Consider the following 22,429-nt stretch of genomic DNA (forward strand, 5'->3'; position numbering starts at 1 on the left):
GTAATACACGTTTTCCCGCCAAACTGTCAGCTAAATCCTGAAGTCCTTTCCTATCCATTTCGATTCGTCATTCCCGCCCGAGATTTTTTTTCGATGCGCCATTTTTCACGAAAGTAACAGAAATAAAACTCTTGATCATAAAATAAAACACACGCATTAATCTAAGTCTCTAATTAAACATGTATGTCCGCGAAGTCAACTTTTTCTCTTGCAGAAATATCTTAAAGCTAACTTAAACTTCGGATAACACCTTGACGTTCTAGAAGACCTCCGTCCGTCCGTCCCTTCGTCCGTCCGTCTGCCTGTTTTTCTGTCTGTCTGTCTGTCTGTCTGTCTGTCTGTCTGTCTATGTCTTTATTAGTAACGAGGTTTCACTTTATTCGGTTTAGTCATCCATTTTTGTGTTCCTTGTTTCACTCTTTGACCTTGATATAACAAGTTACGCGTAAATAGAACGCAAACAACAAACGAGCATATTGCAACTAAATGCAACTAAACGCGTACGGTTGATTAAGGGAACGCGACCTAAAGACAATTCAACTTAAGTTGTAACTCTGTTGGTTCATCAAACGTTTCATTTCCCATATTTTTTATAAGCATAGGAATAAATCGAATAAGTAAACGAAGCACTCCATAAACTATTCTCAAGTCAGACAAAATTCACTCTGTCTCTTAGAATTCAGGTTGAAGTAACAATGTAAGTTATAATTTCAAGTCGATGCCAAACAAGACTCCAACGAAATCAACCTTACAAAGGTAAACGAACAACCATACAGATAAACTTATATATAAAAAGATTCGGATTCCCAAAATATCAAGCAAGCACGGTATTTCTAATAGGTCAATTACAAGCAGAGGGAAAAGGGCCACATAATTTTCTATCTAGTGCTAAAAACAGGGTATGGATACTACATTTGAAAATGACTGCCTAAAAGACTATAATTAAGATATAAAGACTTGACAAGAGCTTCCCTCTTTATAAAAACTTTTATTTTCAACTTGAAGACGCAGGAAACAAAACTTCTACAACTACTCCGTGTGCTTCAAGTTGCTGGGCCGTTTCTTCTTTCTGCGGCGTCTGGCTGAATTTTTAACTTTCCCATCAGATGCCCTGAAAAAAGTGATATCACAATGTACTTAGTTTGTGTTTCACACCTTCCACTCCTGTAAGTAAATAAAATCTAACACCCTTATTGGATCTGTTACTCATATTTAACATGAATGATTCTCTTTGGCTTTGCGTCAGTTGTGCATTCAAAGGTAGAATTTATTCAAAGGTATGACCAGTAACCAGCGTCTTCATGCCTAAGTTGTGCAAAGTTGAGCTCCTATCTTTCAAAGAGACTTTCTTGCTGCTGCTTGTGTTGCTACACAGGCATATAACCAATAGGAACGCTGTGTACACGGGGCTTTTTTGCAACTCATCATGGGACTGCCAGCGGAGGGGAATAAATTCTCTCATTTTATCTCCAAATGTATTTAATGTGTACGTGGCAATTGCCATGGTATGTCAAACAATTCGTTGACGTGCCAGTTGAAAATTCTATGTTTTATAATTTTTACTTGAGTGACACAAATAGAGCTAAATTTTACTCTAAGAAGGTGTGTACAATTCAATTTACCTCCCTCGCTTCAATTAGCGACCTGAAGGGGTAAAATGAGAACTGAGATTTGAGCACATTTTCACTGGGAACATGATATTCAGGTCACTGAGACTGGGAATCACAAAAAATGAACAATAGAACTGTGATAAGGATTTGAAAAATCGAAAAAAAACCAATAGGCTGGGAAATAAGCGCCCCCTTTCAATAAGTGCTTCCTTCTCCTCTGCAGTGCAATCTTGCTTTGATTTTATTCGTCCCTAGCTAAGTTCCTTGAACTCTCAACAACAAGTTGAAAAATAATCTACTGACATTTGCTTCTTAGCTTGCTTTGCACCAGCGCTTTTTTCGATTATTTATGATAACTGCTGCTACAGATATATGTACGACATTTTAACAATTAAGAAGATACCATAAGATTTTATCAATATTTCTTTTACGCATACATAGACACTCCTTATCGCAGATAGTAAAACAAATGTTTAGTTTATTGGTAAGATTAACGCCCCTCTGTTTAGTAATAAAGATAAACCTTTATCAAGCTATGACAAACTATATTGGAAAATTTGAATTATTTCTATGCCAATGATTTCACTTCAATATATTTGTTATGACTTTCAACTCTTACCTTGATAGGGCAGCCATACAGTTCCGCACGCATGCTGATATGACTGCGCCAAGTCAAGGGATGAATACGCACAAAACGGGCGTAGAATGACGGGAAGATCACGTGAACAACAATGGAGTCCCGATCAAAGTTTCCTCGAAAAATCTAATGAAAAGTCAAATTAAAAGAAAATAGTCAAATAAGTTGTATCTTATTAGGAGAGTTGCTCCAATCTTTTAATTTATGACTTAGCAAAGTAATTTGGCTGCTATCATGGTTAATAAATAGGGGTAGTATAAAATGGTTATACCATGTTGACAGTGTACTGTAGCTGAGAATGACTATAAAAACTATTAAACTTTAAAGTGCATTTAATATTGGTTAATAGTAAGTTATTTTAGACGTGTTACCCAGTACTTCCGTGAATATAACGCGCGTGCGTGAATGTTCTCTCGCGTTTCCGTGGGGCATGCAAAGGCCAAAACATGGTGGTCGGCAAAGTGGGAAAATACTGATCTTTCCCCCTAAGACTCGCGAGAATATCCACGCAACGCGCGTTAACATACGCGGAAGTACTGGGTACCATGTCTAAAAACAACTCTAGAGGGATTACCTTTGGAATAAGGCCTGTATTGGGGATTCACTCTCTTACCCTTTATCCTCTCTTGGTGTGACTTGTTTGCTATCGATTCTTAATGCAGTGCTTTATTTCAAAAATCAGTGTCACAAACTTTGGTGGCTACCAGACGTCGAAAAGGCGGGGAAACGTTTCCTTCAACTTCTACGTTAAACGTATTCTTACAAATGTTTTCCAAGCAACCTTCATTACTTGAGAGATTGATAATTAAGTTAAAATTGAGATTACCTTCTTTTTGCCACTGGCCATGTACTGGACCCAATTAGAGCTCGCAAGGCTGTAAGACAGCGAGTAACTGGTTACCCACTGAGAATTATCTTGCCTTCCTTGCGTCGCTACTTTGGTAACGGTTGTGGGAGTTCCGAGATCGATCTGTAGCCATTGGTTGGCGTCATTTGTCTTGACACACCAGGCTCCTACATTGCCTGAACCAGCTACCAGGTTTAAACGGCCGAGTTTTGCAGCGTGGTTACTGTTGTGAATAGTTGAAGCAGTCATGGCACTGTCTTGAATTCGGCCATCCTCCATTCCAACAGACATGAAGCAATGATATCCTATGAAAGAGACGTAATAATATTTTTTTGATATTAATTGTGATATTACAGTCTCCTACGATATGTAAAAGAAGTTGCTTTTCATTAACGTAAGCTACATTCTTGGAGGGCACGGTGTTCTGTCTCCAAACCAAGTATGGGAAATCTTTTCCAAATCATTACCTAAAATTCAATTAGCACAAGAATCATCCTAAAATAACATCTAATCAATTGAGACGAAATATTTTTCCACTGTGAGAGTTTAATTCAGATATTACATTTTTTAAAGAATGGGTAAATAAAGGTTTTAATGATTCTTAGTTTTTATTTCCATTTTTACAGCTTAGCTATTTTATTTGTTAGTTTTCCTTTTTTCACTGATGTAAATTTTTTTAAGCAAATCTCACTTTTTAATAACATTTTTATTGTAAAGCGCCATGAGCCATGGATATGGCGCTATATAAATCTTTATTATTATTATTATTATTATTATTATTATTATTATTATTATTATTATTATTATTATTATTATTATTATCGAGTGCAAACCTATGCGATGCCTTAGCAAAAACGGCAAGGAGGCTCAACACAGACTTTGTCGACCCTCGAACCATTGAGCCATTTCTAGCCAACAGGCTCATCCCTCTAGACAAAGGCGAAGGCGCGGTCCGCCCCATCGGTGTTGGTGAAGTCATCAGGAGAGTGATTGGGAAATGTGTCATGAAGGTGACCAAACAAGATGTGATAGAGGCTAGTGGTTCGCTACAAGTCTGCGCAGGCCTCAAGAGTGGAAGCGAAGCCGCAGTCCACGCCATACACTCTATATTCGAAGCTGATGAGACGGATGCTGTACTCCTGATTGACGCCTCAAATGCATTCAATGCACTAAACAGAGCTGCTGCCCTCCACAATATTAGAGTACTCTGCCCACCTTTTGCAACGTACGCTATCAATACGTATCGAGAACCAGCAAGATTATTCATAATCGGAGGGAAGGAGATCAAGTCTGCAGAGGGTACAACGCAAGGAGATCCTCTAGCGATGGGAATTTACGCCATCAGTCTACAACCTCTGATTACTCGTTTGGGGATTTCGAACGATTTGAAGCAGTGCTGGTTTGCCGATGACGCGAGTGGTGCAGGCTCATTGGAAGATATCAAGCGATGGTGGGATGTGCTGACTGAGGCAGGACCTGATTTGGGGTACTACCCTAACGCCAAAAAGTGCTGGCTTATTACGAAACCCGACAAGAAGGACCATGCTAAAGCTATCTTCGAGGGGACTGCGATAAACATCTCTACGCAGGGACAAAAACATCTAGGCGCCGCTCTGGGCTCTCGAGCTTATCTCGAAGAGTATGTCGATGGAAAGGTTGAGGAGTGGGTGAGCCAGGTGGTAAAGCTAGCCGAGTATGCCACATCAAACCCACAGGCGTGCTATGCGGCATTTACCTTCGGACTACGCCACCGCTGGACATATTTTCTCAGAACACTTCCTGATATAGAAGATCTATTAGAGCCCCTGGAGCGTGCTATTGCAGATGTACTAATACCATCAATCACTGATCACCACTGCACAAAAGAAGAGAGGGACCTAGTGGCACTTCCAGTGCGGCTAGGGGGGGCTTGGACTTATTAATCCAAGCCAGGATGCAGCGTCCCAATTCAAGGTGTCAACCAAGATCACAGCGCCCCTAGTCGAGAAAATAATCGCACAGGATCATGAAACACCGGCTAATACTGCTGTCAAGACACTACAGCAGTGCGTGCGAAGAGAAACCAACGAAGCGCTTCAGACTAGGCTTGGCAATGTCAGGGAGTCTCTACCTCAGAAGACACAACGAGCCATTGATCTCGCAACCGAGAAAGGTGCTTCTAACTGGCTCACGGTCCTCCCATTAAAGGACATGGGCTACAACCTGAATAAAGGCGAGTTCCGAGACGCTGTAAAGCTCAGGTACGACTGGGAAATTGACGACAAGCCGGCAGTGTGCGTGTGCGGTGACGCCTTTACAATCGATCATGCAATGATTTGTAGGAGAGGCGGATTCATAATTCAGCGCCATAATGAACTCCGTGACCTCGAGGCTGACTTGCTTAAGATGGTCTGTAATGATGTCGAAATTGAGCCCGTCCTTCAAGAACTGACTGGAGAGAGGCTACCAAGCGGCGCTAACACAACGCCAGATGCTCGCCTAGATATACATGCCCGGGGGTTTTGGGAGAAGCAGAGATCCGCGTTCTTTGATGTGAGGGTGTGTCACCCCAACGCGGATTCCTACAAGGACCAAACCCCCAAGCAGATATACCGTAACCATGAGAATGAGAAGAAGAGGGCTTACGCAGACAGGGTTCTTCAAGTAGAACAGGGAACTTTCACTCCATTGGTGTTTACATCCACCGGAGGAATGGGCGAGGAGTGCAAGAGGTATCACAGTAGGCTTGCAGAATTAATCGCCGCAAAGAAAGGGGAGGATTACGCAACAACGGTGTCTTGGATCAGATCAAAAGTCTCATTTGCGATCCTCCGATCCGCCTTAATCTGCCTAAGGGGATCAAGAACTGTAAAGAGAAACAGGAACATTGACATTTATGATATGGACTTTCAAGTAGAGAATTCTCGTACTGCAATTTAGATCGAATATTTTTCTTTTAATATATAGTTCTTCTTTTATTATTGCTCTCGAAGTCGCTTTTACTATTTTTCTACATTTTTAAAGACACTGTTTTTATTATTATGTAAATAATATGTTTATATATAAAGTTCTTATTCGAATAGTCAAATCATTGTAATTCTCTTAGAAATTGGTTAATAAAGTGTTTAATTTTTAATTTAAAAAAAAAAAATTATTATTATTATTATTATTATTATTATTATTATTATTATTATTATTATTAAATACCGTATTTACTCGAATAAGCACCGCGGTGCTTATTAAATTTTTCTCAACTGCGGTACCTATTCGAGGGCGGCGCTTATTTAATTTAACGGCATTTAACAGCAAACGCTGAAAACAAACTATTTCCACAGCTGACTGGAAAAAGGCAAAGAGAAGTTGGGCTCGTTGTGCCGGCAAAGTTCACGGCCTTTACAACAAAACTTTGCATTGCAAGAATTCCGGAAAGAGAACGTAATGGAGGAGCGGTGAAATATAATCACTTTGAACTGAAGAACATCGCTTCTGAGGAAAAGAAATTTCCAAAGTAGCCTGCGTGACCGGCGTTCAAAGGGAAAGGAGAAGGGGAGTTCGGGCGCGAAGCGTGCCACCCCTTCTCTGAACGCGCTTCGCGCTCTCTTCTCGTACCTCTCGCTTTGCGCTCGAACTCCCCTTCCGGCCTTCCCCTTTGAACGCCGGCCACGCAGGCTATTTCCAAAGCTGTTTTAGAGTTACTTAGTTATACAGAATTTTTCGAATAAGCACCACATCGGGGCCGCGTCGTTTATTTGGGGGCGGCGCTTATCAACTTTTTTGTCTTAAGTGCTGCGCTTATTTGAGGGCGGCGCTTATTCGGGGACGCCGCTTATCCAAGTAAACACGGTTTTTATTACCATGCAATAACCTCTTGTAAACTGCAATGCCTCAGAGCACATAAGTGGGACCTTTCGAAATATCAAGTGACCTCTCACTTACCTTCCTGACACCCATAAACTTCTGCCCTCATGGAAATATGGCTTGACCAAGTCCTTGGGTGGAATCGAAGGTAATTGGCTTGAATTGGAGAATGTAAAGACTGGTAAACTGGGGTGTTGCGATCGATGTTACCTCCAAACTCCTGCCATATATAAAACATGTGAATAAATATTTATGATTGCACTCGTAAGCGCTAGGAACAATTCTATTTGACTGCTACGTTAACAAAAACAGAGCTTAAATTAGTTCCGGCTTTACAAATTATATAATATAAATATTAAACTTTATTATAATATCAAAAGGTACACATCGCAGAAACGTCGCTAATTGGTAGAGTCTATTTAAAATATATGAAAAAATGATGATTCGTTCCCAATTTTCGGGTTGCGCTCGTGTTTTTGTGTTTGACATTCGTGCTTTTGTTAAAGATTTCGAATATAATAATAATAATAATAATTTAAAAATATTTATACAGGGTAGCCACTTCAGTTTCACAACTGCTATATAGTTGCATTTCAACAGGCTTTGAAATTTGCGGTGGCAAATGTTCAAATTTTGAGGATTTTTGCTCCTGAAACACTTCACCTGACCCTGACAAGGGGCTTTGCTCCTTGAATTTCTGTCTCGTTTGTCTGTATACGCAGATACTAAATTTACATCATTTTTTTGGCAAAACGAAATGACATCCACTCAGATTACTTTGAAAAACGAACCTTTATATGTCCATCCGAGAGTCTGTACCAGGCCCAATGAGAACCGTCCACGCTGTAAGTCAAACTGTAGCTCATCACCCACTGGTCAGCGTCATACCTCCCCTGAGTTACCACTTTGGTGACTGTGGTTTGCCGCCCAAGGTAAACCTGCAGCCATTGGTTCCCATCGTTACTACGCGCACACCATGCCCCAGGCTTCCCACTGGTAGGAATTTTGTTGAGGCGGGAAAACTCAGGAGCGTGATTAGCGTCATAGGATGTTGATGCTGATAGTGCGCTGTCGGGAAGATGGCCACTCTCCATTCCCAAAGGAACAAGACAACTGCGAGCTGTTAAAGAGATAAATCAATTTTACAAACGCCGACAATTTAAGTCAGAGGCACAATTTTTTTTCATTTATAAGGGATTATATGAGGGTTGGTCAAGTAAGCTAGCTTTTTATCTGGTGCGTTTTCCACTACGCTAGACATCTAAAAGTTAAAATCCCCATTCAGGCCGCCTGTCATACAGAGCAAACTTTTTCAATTATGATTTGACAAAATAGACGGCTAGTATTTTGTTCTTAATTTCTCATCGGTCGAGGGCAAAATTACTTGAAAATGATTGGCCCTCAGGTTACAATCACTGATTACGGTGAATAAAATTCTGGCTATATTCATATATAAAAAAACGCAATATTGGTCGTAAAATCAAGGATTGATATACTCGTTGTTTTCGGGCGTTGACTATTCTGCAAGGATTCGCCCGGAAGGTGTACCTTTCGCAGGCTGGATTTTTATAAAAGGGTAAGGATTTCACGAGTTGAACTTTGGAAAAGGGTAAGGGAAATGTAATTTAGGTAATTTAAGGGATCTTTCATAACGTCTCGAAAAATCCACCTGGTGGTTGACCCATCTGAGTGTTTTGTACTTTAAAAATGTCTGTAGATAAAATCAATCAATCAGTCAATCAAATAAAGTTCCTGTCTGTCATCCATCCATCCATCCCTCCCTAAATCGATCAATCAATCAGTCAATCAATCAAGCAGCCAGCCATTCAATAACTCCAAGATCACTGACATTGATCTCTTCCATTATCAACATATTTTAACAGGAAACGGGCAGCCAGCATGGCCAGGTTTTATTTTTCAACATAATGCAGTAAGGTCAATAAGTTTTAATGAATGTACAAACTAAACTGGCAAAAATTCATATTTGTTGAAAAAAGTAATGATTGTGAAACTTGGTTAAAGATAGTCAAACAACTATACCACAAACAATCAAAAAATTTACAAAGTTTCGAGCTGTATGTTGAGAAAATCGGCCTCAGTTTCCCCAAATCAGTGGGATACCATTCATGCCGAAACATTGTTTAGAATAAGATTCGGGAGCTCTGTGTGAAGTCGCACTAGTTTGCTGAAGATGTTGAAAGAACAAGACCCGGATGACACATAAGTTGGCATTTCTTGGCCACTTAAATACGTGGCGGTTTTAATGGATAATTAAGCGGAAGTGAATTGCTTACAACGATAATGGTAATTAAAATATCATTTTCAGCAAGTTTCGAGCTGTATGTTGAGAAAATCGGCCTCAGTTTCCCCAAATCAGTGGGATACCATTTTGGCAACTATGGTCATGTGTAAAACATTATATGGCGCTTAAAAAAAAAAATGAAATCCATGTTGCTTATAAGCCAGATGTAATCAAGATATTAATTTTCACGAAACATAGATATTCTAAGCACCATAGAAGCTAGAAACACTTTGTTTCCGCTTACCTTGACTTGGCTGTTTTCCCGGATGTAAACCCAATTAAAGTCGTCCGCGGTGTACGCCAATGAAAAGCTTGCCACCCACTGATCGGCATCATGTCGTCCCTAAGTGGCCACACCCCTTACGTTGAACAAGCGGCCCAGTTTTACCTAAAAATGCCAACATCGTCTTTAAACAGTGGTAAATTATTGCACCTTTATCATCTGTACTAATCGCGCCATGGGACGAGTAACTGCACCTCTATACTTTAATGCTAAAGCATTGGTTTTCGGATTTCAGGTAGCAAAAATCAGTTTTGACATCGGTTCCAATTTGCATGCAGCAAAAAAAGAAGAGTTCAGTTCAAGAAATAGAATATACACTGTGCATATCATTTTCCATTTAAAAATTAAATGAACTTGGTTATTATTATACCTGAAGCCATTGGTTTGCATCATTTTTTCCAGCAGCCCAACAATATTTCCCGCCACTTGGTATCAAGTTGAGTCTGCCTCTGTTTGGAAGGAAGGCTGAGCTGTGATAGGATGACGCTGTAAAAGCTTCATCAGAGATTCTACCGTCCTCAACTCCCACAGGCATTAAGCAACTCTTCACTGAGGAGAAAAAATCAGCAAATTAACTAACCATTTGCCATATCGTTCCCTGTCAGCACCAATAGCCCAGGTCATCTACAAGAATCCGTTAACTTAACAAAAGCTCTGTAACTTTACGAGAGCTTTGTGACTTTTATAAGACATCTTCTCTTAGGACTTCAAAATGATGGTCTCCAGGGGAAATCCTTGTTTCCTTGTTTCCTTCAAAAATTTACCCGTGTTCACTTGTTTCCGCATGTTTTCCCGCACTTGTTCCCCACTCTACTTATTTGCTTACTCCCCCCCCCCCCCTTCCCCGAAGAAAAAAAATTAAAATGCTAAGTTAGAAGTAACGTTTGTTGGTCTTCGTCGCAACGTTTTATCCAGAGTCTATACAGTAAGATTAGTAAGGTACAGATTAGTACAGACTATGTGTCATTTCCTGTGAAATCGTGAAATCTGATATGGCTATTTCTGGAAAATCGTGATTTCGTTGGCAGCCGACGCGTTTTCCTTAAATGAGAAATAAATAATTAATTCGTCGTGAACCCTAATTTTGATTGTGTCCTATTATTTTCGACATCCACTTTTACGTAAGATACAATACTGCACCATCAGACAACCAACTTGCGACCCCTTTATTAATTAATCTTTACCGGTCTTTAGTGGAAAGTGAAGACGTCAAACAAGGCTGTGCTTTGGACATTAAGTTTTAACAGTGTGCATAAAAAATTCCTCTTTTGTGAAACGTGAAATACCTATATCAATTTCCGTGAACTTTCAGCTTTTGACTGGCCGCAACAGATTAGCGATTTGAAATCCTCCTCTTATCCGTCAAAACAAATCGAATAATTTCTTTTTGCTTTCACCACCAATTCCACTTTTAAAAAAATCAAATGCCAATTTCTCCCACGATCACGATAAACCGCCACAGTTTAAACTGGCAACACAACACAATTATTTCCTTGCCCGTATAGTGGGTGTTTACTGTTTGGCAGCGCGACTTTGTTCCTGCTCCCGACTATTTTGCTTAGCACCCCGTCTTGCAGAGTGAATTTTTAAATCATACCATACCCCCAGTTCATCAACCGCCTGAAATTTTTGTAAATAGATTGAAACCAAAAAAAATGACAACATAGCCTGGTGTAGAGACTATATCGCGAGATGAATGTCTTTCACTTCAATTTTGTTTGTCCTCCCCTTCACAGCGTTTTGTTCCCGAGATTTCTAAAACTGTTTCATGCTTCCTTGTTCCCTCAAGTATTGTGCCTTTGTTCGCATGTCCCCCAGTTGAATTGTACCATACATGTTCCCTTGTTTCCCCAACCCCCTGAGAGACTTCTGAAATCAATAAAACGGAAACAACTGTCATATTTTATTTTGTTAATGGCTCAAAAATGTTTTAGCAACATCATCTTCACTTTCGTTTTACGTTTTTATTGGTTTTCTGTCGCTTTTACAGTCCAGTCCTTAGACAAAATAGATTGAGGCACTTCACAACTTACCAGTTCGGCAGCCATAGAGTTCAGCTCTCAGGCAGGGTATATTATGATTGTGAGTCTTTGGATGAAAGCGGATGAAGCGAGCGTCGATGTGAGGTTTAAGGCTGTGTGTAATGACGGTATTTCTGTCAGAATTCCCAGCAAACACCTGCATAATATATGGTTAAAAAGTGACGATAAGAAAATAATATAAACTGTAGACTCGAAACGTTTTTTTTATAGCAGCCTTAAACCATCAAGAAAATACTGCAACCGCCAAAAGATTGGGAGGAAGGAGAAAAATATTTTTTGCTGTGTTGTGGCGAAGCGTCTTATGCGTCTACATGAGCTCTAGACCAGAGCCGGCGGTGTCGCGTACTCGTAGCTGGAGCAGAATGAGTTGGACAGGGCAAAGGGTAGACGACAGAAAGGAGAGGTCCTCTGGCCCTCCAGGTAAGAAATTACGCATTAGGTTAGCGGCATTACCTCATAATTTCTTTTTACAAAGGAATCGACAAAAAGGCACTACCATACAACGCTTTTGATATTAGCTCTTTCAACGATTTTTTATTCTCCAAGCTTCTATGCTACAAGCTTTGACGCTGGGAAAAATCTGATGGAGGTCAATACTGGGAAATGTTATTTGCTTACCTTCTCTACAGCACGTTGTTTATACCCAGTCCAGTGTGTTCCATCCACACTGTATGACAGCGTGTAAGTTGTAACTCTGTCCTCTGTGTTGTACCGGCCTTGAGTTGCCACTTTCGTCACTGCAGTGATTTCCCCTAAGTCAATCTGAAGCCACTGATTAGTACTTTTATATTTCGGGCACCAGGCACCAATATGTGTGTTATCATACAGAATGTTCAGTCTTGCAAGTGACGGTCTGTGTCTGTTGTCATAACTATCAGATGCTGTAAGCGCACTGTCGGGGATCCGTTTATCTTCCAAACCGAGTGACGCTGAGCAACTGTGAACTATAAAAAAATATTCTTCCAATAAGTGCAGCTCTTTTATATTTAAAGATATACACCGGAATTTTTCAAAAGAAATTCTGGTGTGCAGCTTAAGCACAAAAAACAAAATGTCTAAAAAAGACTAGATGTCAAAAGGATAAATAAAACCTGAGTAAATATATTGTTTACGATACCAAAATCGTAATAAGATTTTATACAAAAATTGAACGTTATATCAAAAGTATCAAAGGAACTGGTCTTCAGCAGTAAACATCATCTACAGCGAATAAAATAGATAAATCAAAATTATGACGAGATCAGCATCAATTTCGCTTTCGCATTGACGTATTTCCAGGATGAATACCAAATATATGCGGTATTCATATAAAAAATTATGCCAGACACTAAAGTACCATTTCTGCAGCCATACACTTCCGCCCTCATAGAAGTATGCCCGTGGTAGGTCTTAGGATGGAATCGAATGAGTCGAGCATTGAATGCTGTGACAAGTAGATGTTTGACCACTGTGTTTCTGTCGTTGTTAGCAGGAAAATCCTGAAAGACAACGTAAAACGAATTATTTTCTACTTCCAATCTGCAGTACAGTAACAACTAATGGTCAATATGACCTTTTTTTTAAATTTCGGGCTCAGTACCTTTTATATTAGGACTGTGAATTTGACATTATCCACCAAAGTAGGCGAAGCGGTCAAAACTCGCATTTTCTTGTAATATCGTATTCTTGAATGTAAGGCATGTACAAATGAACCACCAGATTTTGAAATAAGAACTTCGTTCAATAACTTGTATATAATTAATTATTAGAGTTGGTAGTTCACTTTTAAAATTTAGAATATACGCTATTGAAACACCTTCAAACCACACAGTCTATGAAACAAAACTTTCATCCATCTTTCCAAATCTTCACTCCTGACCATTGAACGTTTATCATTAAAAATGATTACAGTTTAACGAAGTGACACTTATATTTTGTTCTCCCGCAGTTGCAAACGTATGCGTCTTGAGATATTGTTTTTTGTTAGATTTTGTTGATTAAAAAAAGAGTTTAACATGTTGTTTGATTTTGTCCATTAAGCAGGAACTGACAGATCAAGGAAGACGGTCATTTACGATAAAAAAGGTCGCAAAGTTTCTGAAAGAAATTGGAAGCTAAATGCTGCTGTGCTCAATGATAACGTTACGTACCCACGTGACACTGTTTTCCTTGTACTCGGCCAAGTGCATCCCATCAACGCTGTAAGAGAGAGTGTACTTCGTTACCCACTGGTCAGCGTCTTGTCGTCCTTGTGTAGCTACTTCAGTCACGTGCACCAGCTCCCCAAAGTCTATCTGTAGCCATTGCTTGCCGTCGTTAGTTTTAGCTGACCAGGCTCCCTTCCTCCCCTTGTTGTCAGAGTGTAAGTTCAATCTTGAACGTTCTGGGCCATGGTTGGCGTCGTGGCTGGAAGAAGCGGAAAATGCTCCGTCTGGAACTTGAAAGTTTTCCAAACCAAGAGGTAGGGAACAGCGGTAAACTGAAAGAAGAATTTCAACGGGTTGTTATTGTTAATTGTTAAGTACAGAAGATAACAACCAAAAAAAGGCAATTTTCCTTTTTATACAATTTTCTGATTTCTAATAATGTTTTAGCGCAGTGATAAATCAATTTTTCCACGTTTCTTCTCTTCAACTTTTGCTGTTCTAGCAAGACACTCTAAATCGACTCTAAAGATCCAACTTAACATACCGAGTTTCTAAGGAATATTCGTTTGCTATTTTGATCAATATAAAATTCTCACTCTTTGCAGTAAACCGCTTCAAACATGCAAGCAGCTTGCTTGAGTTTGTCACAAAATGAATTTGTTTTCAAATCCAACTTCCTTCACCAGTTAAGCCCGCCAGACTCCTCGACTCAGGCACAATCATGCAAAGCTTGACAGTACGCCTGAAGAGACCTTAGTTACGCTCGGCTTCATGCAATTACATGGGCAAACTTAAAAACCAAGATAAAACGAAAGAAAAATAATCAATAAGCTTTTTCATTAGCTTCCTATTGATGAATTAGCACAGATGCACAAATTATCTACTCTACTCACTGAGCAAAGGGTTGGGGTTAACACTTCTGTTCTTGAGGGACAGCTTGCCTCCTCTGTCGTTTTTAATGGTTGTGCCCTGCAACTAAATGAATTGAGAGAGAACGCTGTCATAATTGTGCTCTAGTCTCCCATCCCCCATCCCAAAAAAAAACATCTCAACCATCTCATTTATTTCATTGGAACATACATTTCAAAAGAATTGCAAAAGAATCAAACAATATCAAAATATTAAAATGGAAAGTTTTGGCAGGGCGGTTAATGTCTCCTCGTGGCTGTCTCCACATCATGAACAACCTTCTGGCTTGAACTGGTTTTCTCTCGTTTGACGCTTGATTTGAATAGGCAGATTCTCGTCCATATTGAACGAACGCCGATTGTGTTTTCCCTCATAGGCCAGAGAGCAATCCTCATTTGAGTCTTAGTAATTCTTTCAAACTTTGCCCGAGACGTAAACTTGCCTGAAAGTCAAGGTGTTCCTGTTCCGTAGAGCTGTTGTGTCGCAGTCACGCATTTTGGTTTTGACGCCAAACACTATCTAGAATGTCTGTCAGTGTATTTTCTTTGGCAACGAGCTGTTTCATATCCTTCATAGTCTGTTTATTCAGTAGCAGACGGGCTTTGGTAACACTTCCCTGCCTGAATTTATATCTGGCTCGGTTCTGGTTACTTTTGGTGCTTGATTTAGCTACAATGTCGAAAATTGCCTTCGGTAGCACATATCATCGTATTAAAACTTGACCAAGCCTTTATCGTCGACTCACATTAACAGCAATCTAACTTCCTTTGCCTTTTAAGGCAAAATCTTAGCCAAGTAGTCCAGTAATACATGTAGCACAGTTAGCATTCCCTCTTGAAAATCACTGTTTGAACACGTCCAGTCCATGGAATGTCAGATTTGAATCTGTTGGCCATGTTGTGCTTTTTCGTATAATCTAAGGCTCAACAACATGAATTATTCCACCCCGAAAATACAGCGAAAATAATGCGTTCTGAAAGGTCCCGGGAAAGGCAATAAGACAGTAAAATCTGACTTAACCCTTATTTTACTATTCTCGGATTAATATGCCGGGCCCACTGGATATGAAATTGCCTTAATAGCACCAACTGCATAGAACTGATCCACCGGCTAATTTTTTAAGTTTTCAAATTAGGTGGACATCGCACAGTGTTGTCGGGTTTAAATTGCATTTTCAGTTTGTAGAAATATGTTAATTTTCCTTGGACTTTGTCTTCATCTAAAGACAAATCACCGCTCATCTACATCTCTAAAATTCGATTAGAAAAATCGCTTTTCAGAAAGCTTCAGGCTAATTTCAGAACTGAACTTAGATATTGTGAGCGAAAAAATTATCTGTTAACGGATCCGTATACATTGTACACAAGCAATGCAATGGCGTCATGTTTGTCTTTCTTTCAAATATGGGGACCACGAGCGTAAACATTGTCTCGCTTGACAATTCATAAGGGTGAGTCACTTATCCATATCGGAGTTATTTCTATTAGATACATATCGAATATATAATAAGCAATTTTTTGTCGCAGGCATGCTGGTTTTGACTGAGTTGCGCTGTTCAGGAATAATCGTCATCCTTCGTTCCCAACGATGGACTCGTTGCCTTGTAAAAATTACTTTTTGGTGATAGAATAAATTTATTCGCAACAAAATTTAGTAACCGGCGAAATAAAATGGCTGAGCGGGGACAAAATTGATATTTAGAAAAACAAAATAAAAAAAACGAAATTTATTCATCAGCGCCATCAGGCCCTAAGGGCCTGGAAAATATTGCTTGTTCATTTAGTGGCGTTCCAAGATTGTTAACTTGTAGAAGAAAACCCGTTTCAGCCTTTGCCAGGAGTTTTCACAGCTTTTCCTTTTCACTGCCCGATCGGAGATCGAAGATGAAACCTTAGGCTGGGCGAAAAAACCGAATTGAGTATTTTTGCCCTATTCTAGTTCGTCAGTTTAGAGAATCTTGTAGGTTTACATTAAGGAAAATGTTTATTCACTTTTGATGAACTTGAAGTGAACTTATTTAGTGTCGAACTCAAGCTCGAATCCGGGGGTTCCTACTCTCTCTGTACGTCAGTGCTAGAAATGACGAAACGATGAAACGCCATCAGTTTAATAACTTGCCTTATTTACTGACTTCACTGATTCCAAACGGATAATAAACTTAAAGTTTTCACGTGCCCACGAAACAATAGTTGTCTTTTTTTGCGACTACTTGATCCCCCAAGGCTGTGTTTAACAAAAAACGTCGCCGGTGCGTGAAACGAAAGTTTCACAAAAATGAATAAATTCAGAGTCGACGGTCGTCTGAATTGAGTTAAAACTCGACTTGTAAACAGTCAGTAAGCCAGTTTAGTTTTAAATTGATATCGCTATGACGATATTAGGGTTTAAAATTCTTGTTGTAGAAGTGTCCTCATCCGTTGTCCTTTGCTGTTTTATCAACTCGAACCATTGTAGCGTATTTTCGTTCTAATTCAGTAACAATGTTTATATAAACACTTCTAGCAGAGTACCGTACCTTTCTTACCCAATTTCGGTTGCTTGATGTCAAATACCTCTTGACTGTGTGCTGGGTTAGCAACTCAAGCTTCTTATCTCTCAGATATGCTTAAATTCATGATATTCTTGTGACTCGGGCGAACACCAATTAAGTAACCTTATGTTTTTATTTTCTTTATGAATAGAAACGTTGGCAAAAAATTAAATTTTTACTTAGCTTAAAATTGAAAAATCTTTCTTTTAAACGTTTACTCGCTTCAGTTCACTTACATAGAAAATTTGAAGGAAAACATTGACTACAAAACATTTCAACCCAGGCGACAACTAATATTCAATAAGACGCGACACTAAATAAAAGAAGCTTATTAGATTCATAACGATAGACTTACCTTTTCATTCGGAGTAAATTTCTTTCCTTGAGAGGAACAGATAAAAGCGGCAGCAATCAAAATTGCGACGAAACGACCCATTTTTGAGCTTAAACCAAAATTAAAGCTCAAGAAATGACAAACGTAGCCAGAACTCCAGCTAAGTTTGACTAGTCAGATGACACGATTTAAGGGGACGTGAAAAAATTCTCGTCCAAATTATTTTTAGCTTTATCGTTTTGGAATATAAATGATGTTTTCCTGAGGTTTGGTTCTAATATGTCAGTTTAAATGTCACATTTTCGTACTAAATGTCGCGGTAATTATTGGTCAGTATGTGGAACCACCACAGTTTAATAAAAATAATTTGTTTTTTATTTCTTTTCTGCCGCCGTTACATGCCGGTTTCACACTCACGCGCCCGACTATATTTATATTTTATTACTTGTATGCATAATTTATGCGAAACAATATCCCAAATATGATTGGACGCAAATGTAAGTGCCTCATGTGTTTGCTCGACACAAAACTGAACATCTTTTTTGGGTGCTCTAGTTTTGGTTTTTTAAATCCGGATTTCGAATATCCTAGTAATGCAGGAATACAGAAATAGATTTCGACGCAAAAAAACCTTTTTAACTCGGAAAAGAGTTGTAGTGAGCGTAACAAATTTCACTCCTTTCCTCCTTCCCTCCTTACCTCGATTGAGTTGCATGCACGCAATGCATGAAAGTGTTTTAAGGCCTCTAGGGAATTAGGCCTGTTCTCTGATTACGTACATTTTAAAATGCTTAATTACCAGCCGAAATATTGTATTGATATAAGTTTTCTCGAAATAGACCAAAACTTAATTTTGCCAATGATATTATTTTGCCTTACATTCAAAAACAAAAAGGAAAAATAAAAAGAAAGAAAACAATTTGCAACGGATGGGAACTTTTGGCCTTTCGACCTGCTCTCGAATATAGCAGCTATAGGACACTCAAACTAAGTGAAGTGAACTGAAGTGTGGAAAGGTTAACATCATTTGTTTGATTCTAATTGTTTCATAATAACTTTTTCCGGGTTTAGTAGCTTACAGCCACTTTGATTCCAAATGGATTGTAATTAGCAAATGCAAACTAGGACTTTATGGATTTGTTACCTTTTCTCGTATAATAGCAGCATGAGTAGCGGTCTGTTATCAAAAACTGTGCGTGCGCAATCCAAAATGGCGAATCAAAAAGCAAGGAATTTGCTTTTGCTTCTTGTCGATGAGCTCTTTGGTAATACCGTATTTACTCGAATAAGCGCCGCCCCCGAATAAGCGCCGCCCTCGAATAAGCGCCGCATTTGGGACAAAAAAGTTATTAAGCGCCGCCCTCGAATAAGCGCCGCAGTCCCGATGCGGCGCTAATTCGAGAAATTCAGTATAACTAAAAATAGCACTACAGAGCAACTTTTATATAACCTTGGAAAATCCTTTTCATCAAAAAGCAATGTTTTGCAGTTCAAAGTTTTTGTTTTACCGCCCGCCCATTTTTTTTTTATATCCAAAATTTTTAATACAATACGTAGTTCTGTTCCGTGAACTTTGTCGCAACAACTCCGTAAGAGACGAATACTGAAATCAAAAGACCCTTCTTTTAGTTACTGTAGATGTTTCGTCTAGATAAGATTGTTTGTGGCGTCCAATTTTTAAATAAGCGCCGCCCTCAAATAAGCGCCGCCCTCGAATAAGCGCCGCACTTGAGGCGCGAAATATTTAATAAGCGCCGCGGCGCTTATTCGAGTAAATACGGTACTTTTGGACGAGAACTTAGCAAATCTGCGATAAATGGGTAAGGATGAGGCAAGATTCTCCTATTTTTTTGTATTTTAATTATTTTTATTAGTTTTCAAAAAATACAATGTTTTAGTTACTAAACCACTACAAAACACTCCAAATAAATATGCATAAAATACAATATTTAAATTACTACACTATAAACTACTCTACTAAACTATTACAGACACTATAAATACTACAAAACAAAATATATGTTTACACAAAAAAGTCCTCCGTTCATTCATCTATTTTAAATGCTGTTTTACAATGCTATTATGTTGTGGTTACTGGTGCTCCATTTCTTATTGTGAACTGATAACTTGTTGTTTGATTTTGATATCATTGTCTCTATTTGGTAAATCAATGTAATTTGTGAGTTTAATACTCTTATTGAAAGTAAAGATTTGCTTTGTCTACAAGAATATAAATATTGTTTGGCGACTAACAATATATGATTAACAAATAACTCGTCCTCGCACTTCAGAATGCCAAACATTATATCTTTGTCAGAAAGTTGTTCAATCTTTATATCAAGATGATCGAGCCATTTGATAACTTCAGCCCAGAAAATCTTTGAGTAATGGCAAGACACAAAAAAATGCTCTAGGGACTCGTCCATTTCACTACAAAAGGAACAGGCTTGAGATGGTACGACATTAATTTTGTATAAAAGAATATTTGTAACAAGACACCTATTAAGTAATTTATACTGAAATTCACGCAGTTTTATATCTAATGCAACGCGAAAAGGCAAGGCGTAAATTGTAACAAGTTATACACTAAGTTCTTGTTCGGGGACGAGAGAGAAAAGACAAGCCAGATTCAAAAAGAAGTACTTTATTCAACAAGAAGTACTTTATTCCGAACGAGGCTCTGACGTAGGCACGTCACGAGGCTGTGACAGTGTCACGCAATAACAATATTGTCACATCCTCCCCATTTTTTTTTTAAATAACAACATTTCCTAATAAGTCATAAATTCCGAGTAATAAAGGGTAGAAAAAATAAAACAAATAACGAGTCTATAACATTGTTCAACGTCAACTGGCAGCAAAATTAAAAAAATAATAATAATAATATGACATGTGCATATGACAATGTCATCGCAAGAGAACAGTTCAACTCCTGACATAGTCACTTAGCTTCGCTGGCTCTCTTATGATGCGTCCAGAACGGGTGCGCGTAGGAGAGGGTGTGGCACATATCTCTCCTGCATGGTGTTTCCTTGGGCTGGATTGCACATGGTCCTTCTCTGGACTGGTCTGCACAGCAGGAGTTTGAGGTTGCTGGTGTGTTGAATGGTCACGTCCAACCTTTGCATCCGCTTTAGCTCGTTCAGTGGTGTCATGCTGGACAAATGGTTCAGCAGACTTAACTAGGTGCTGTCTGTTGCGCCTGTAGGTGGCACTGGAAGATTGAATTTCATAGGATCTCTCGTCAAGTCTCCTGGTCACGTCAGCTTTGTCCCACGATTTCTGACCAAGCACAAATGGTTTCATGCGTACAGTGTCACCTGCCTTCAGCACAGGCAGGTCATGAGCGGAGCAGTTGTAATACTTCGCCTGTCTCATCTGGTTTAGGCGTAGTTGCTCAGATTCATGAGGATTTGCTGGATTTCTGGGCTTAAGTAGGGACTGTGTGGTTGGTAACAGGGTTCTGGTTCTTCTCCACATAAGCCTTTGGGCTGGGCTGCTGTCTACGCCTTGTGTAGGCACGTTCCTGATGTTCAGCAGCTCTTGGTGAACTTTTTGAATTCATTGGAATCAAATTGTGGGCCGTTATCGCTAGCCAACTGCTTGGGAATGCCATATCTGGCGAGGTGAGCTTTCAGCTTTTTAATGATAATTGAAGACTTGATGTCGTACAGGCGATCTAGCTCCCAGAAATTGGACTTGTAGCAGACAGTGATGAGATATTTTTTGTTCTTGTAGGTGAACAGATCAGCTGCAATCTTCCTCCATGCTCTCTCGGGAATTTCATGACTCACGAGTGTCTCCTTACAGTGGATCTGCTCGAATTCCCTGCACGTTTCACAAGTTTGGATCCACTCCTTCAGCTCCTTCTTCATGCCGGGCCAGAATACATGTTCACTTGCGTGTCGCAGGCATGACTCGACGCCTAGGTGACCACTGTGGATGTCATTCTTAATCTCTGACCTCATGCTCTTGGGAATCACCAGTCTTTCTCCACGGAAGACTAAACCACCAGTGACTGCCAATTCATCGCGAATGCTGAAGTAAGGCACAATGAGTGGCGGTAGTGATGATTTGTTGTCTGGCCAGCCTTCTTGGATGGTTCGCTTGAGCTGCTGTAAGGCCGAATCGCCGCTGGTGTGCTGGCGAATCTCACGGATTCTCTTATCAGGCATGACCAAGTATGTGAGGGCGTTGACGGTTTCAAACTCTTCTTGCCCATCATCACTGGCTTTGGGAAGGAATGCTCTGCTAAGAGTATCTACATCTTTGCCATTGAGGTACTGCACTTTGATGTCATAGGCTAGGGCTCGCACTAGCACGCCTTGGAGACGCTTGGGAGCTCTGTCAAGCGGTTTCTTCGTGATAGCCTCTAAGGGCTTGTGATCCGAATACACCACGACAGGTCGGCCAAAGGTGTACTGGTGCCATTTCTCTAGGGAAAACACTTTGGCCAGCATCTCCTTCTCGATGGTTGCATATCTAGTTTCAGTGTCGCTTAGGGCTCTGCTCGCATAGGCTAGTGGTCGTCCCTCTTGTAGTAGAGTGGCTCCCAAACCTTGTCCACTAGCATCACATTGAATAAAAAGTTTCTTTGTTGGGTCAAAGTAAGCCAGCACAGGTGCTTGTGTTAGCAGATGCTTGATTTCCTCAAAGGCTTTGTCCTGAACAGAGTCCCAGATCCATTCCGTGTCGGGACGAGCTAGGTCGTTGATAGGTCGCATTACTTCAGCGAGCCTGGGTACGAACTTAGACAAATAGTTGACAGTTCCTCTCAGCCTTTCCACACCTGCTTTATCGGTGGGAGGTTCCGTCTTCGTGATAGCTTCCACCTTTGATGGATCAGGCTTGAGACCGATGTTGCTGACTACATGGCCCGTGAATGGAATTTCGTGCAAACCAAAGCGGCACTTCTCTTTGTTCAGGGAGATTCCAATTTCACAACAGCGTTGGAGGAAGAGGCATACTCGTT

General features: G+C 39.8%; 1 protein-coding gene and 2 pseudogenes across 3 annotated transcripts in view; 2 read left to right on the forward strand and 1 right to left on the reverse strand.

The window, feature by feature from the left end:
• LOC144652511 (uncharacterized) overlaps nt 1-22,429 on the forward strand; it is a 78,650-nt gene that overhangs the window by 36,132 nt on the left and 20,089 nt on the right. The gene's annotated exons all lie outside the window — the stretch shown is intronic.
• On the reverse strand, nt 949-17,622 carry LOC144652678 (uncharacterized; annotated as a pseudogene). Its single transcript, XR_013570588.1, has 12 exons — nt 17,479-17,622; nt 14,578-14,659; nt 13,688-14,016; nt 12,895-13,036; nt 12,177-12,502; nt 11,550-11,694; nt 9,887-10,065; nt 9,478-9,621; nt 7,010-7,151; nt 3,074-3,399; nt 2,230-2,373; nt 949-1,111 (listed from the first exon to the last, which is right to left on the reverse strand). The product of XR_013570588.1 is annotated as an uncharacterized LOC144652678 (transcript).
• On the forward strand, nt 3,919-6,020 carry LOC144647948 (uncharacterized; annotated as a pseudogene).

The sequence above is a fragment of the Oculina patagonica genome, chromosome 4 (genome assembly GCF_052425735.1).
Source record: "Oculina patagonica isolate OP01 chromosome 4, crgOcupat, whole genome shotgun sequence".
Classification (NCBI taxonomy): domain Eukaryota; kingdom Metazoa; phylum Cnidaria; class Anthozoa; order Scleractinia; family Oculinidae; genus Oculina; species Oculina patagonica.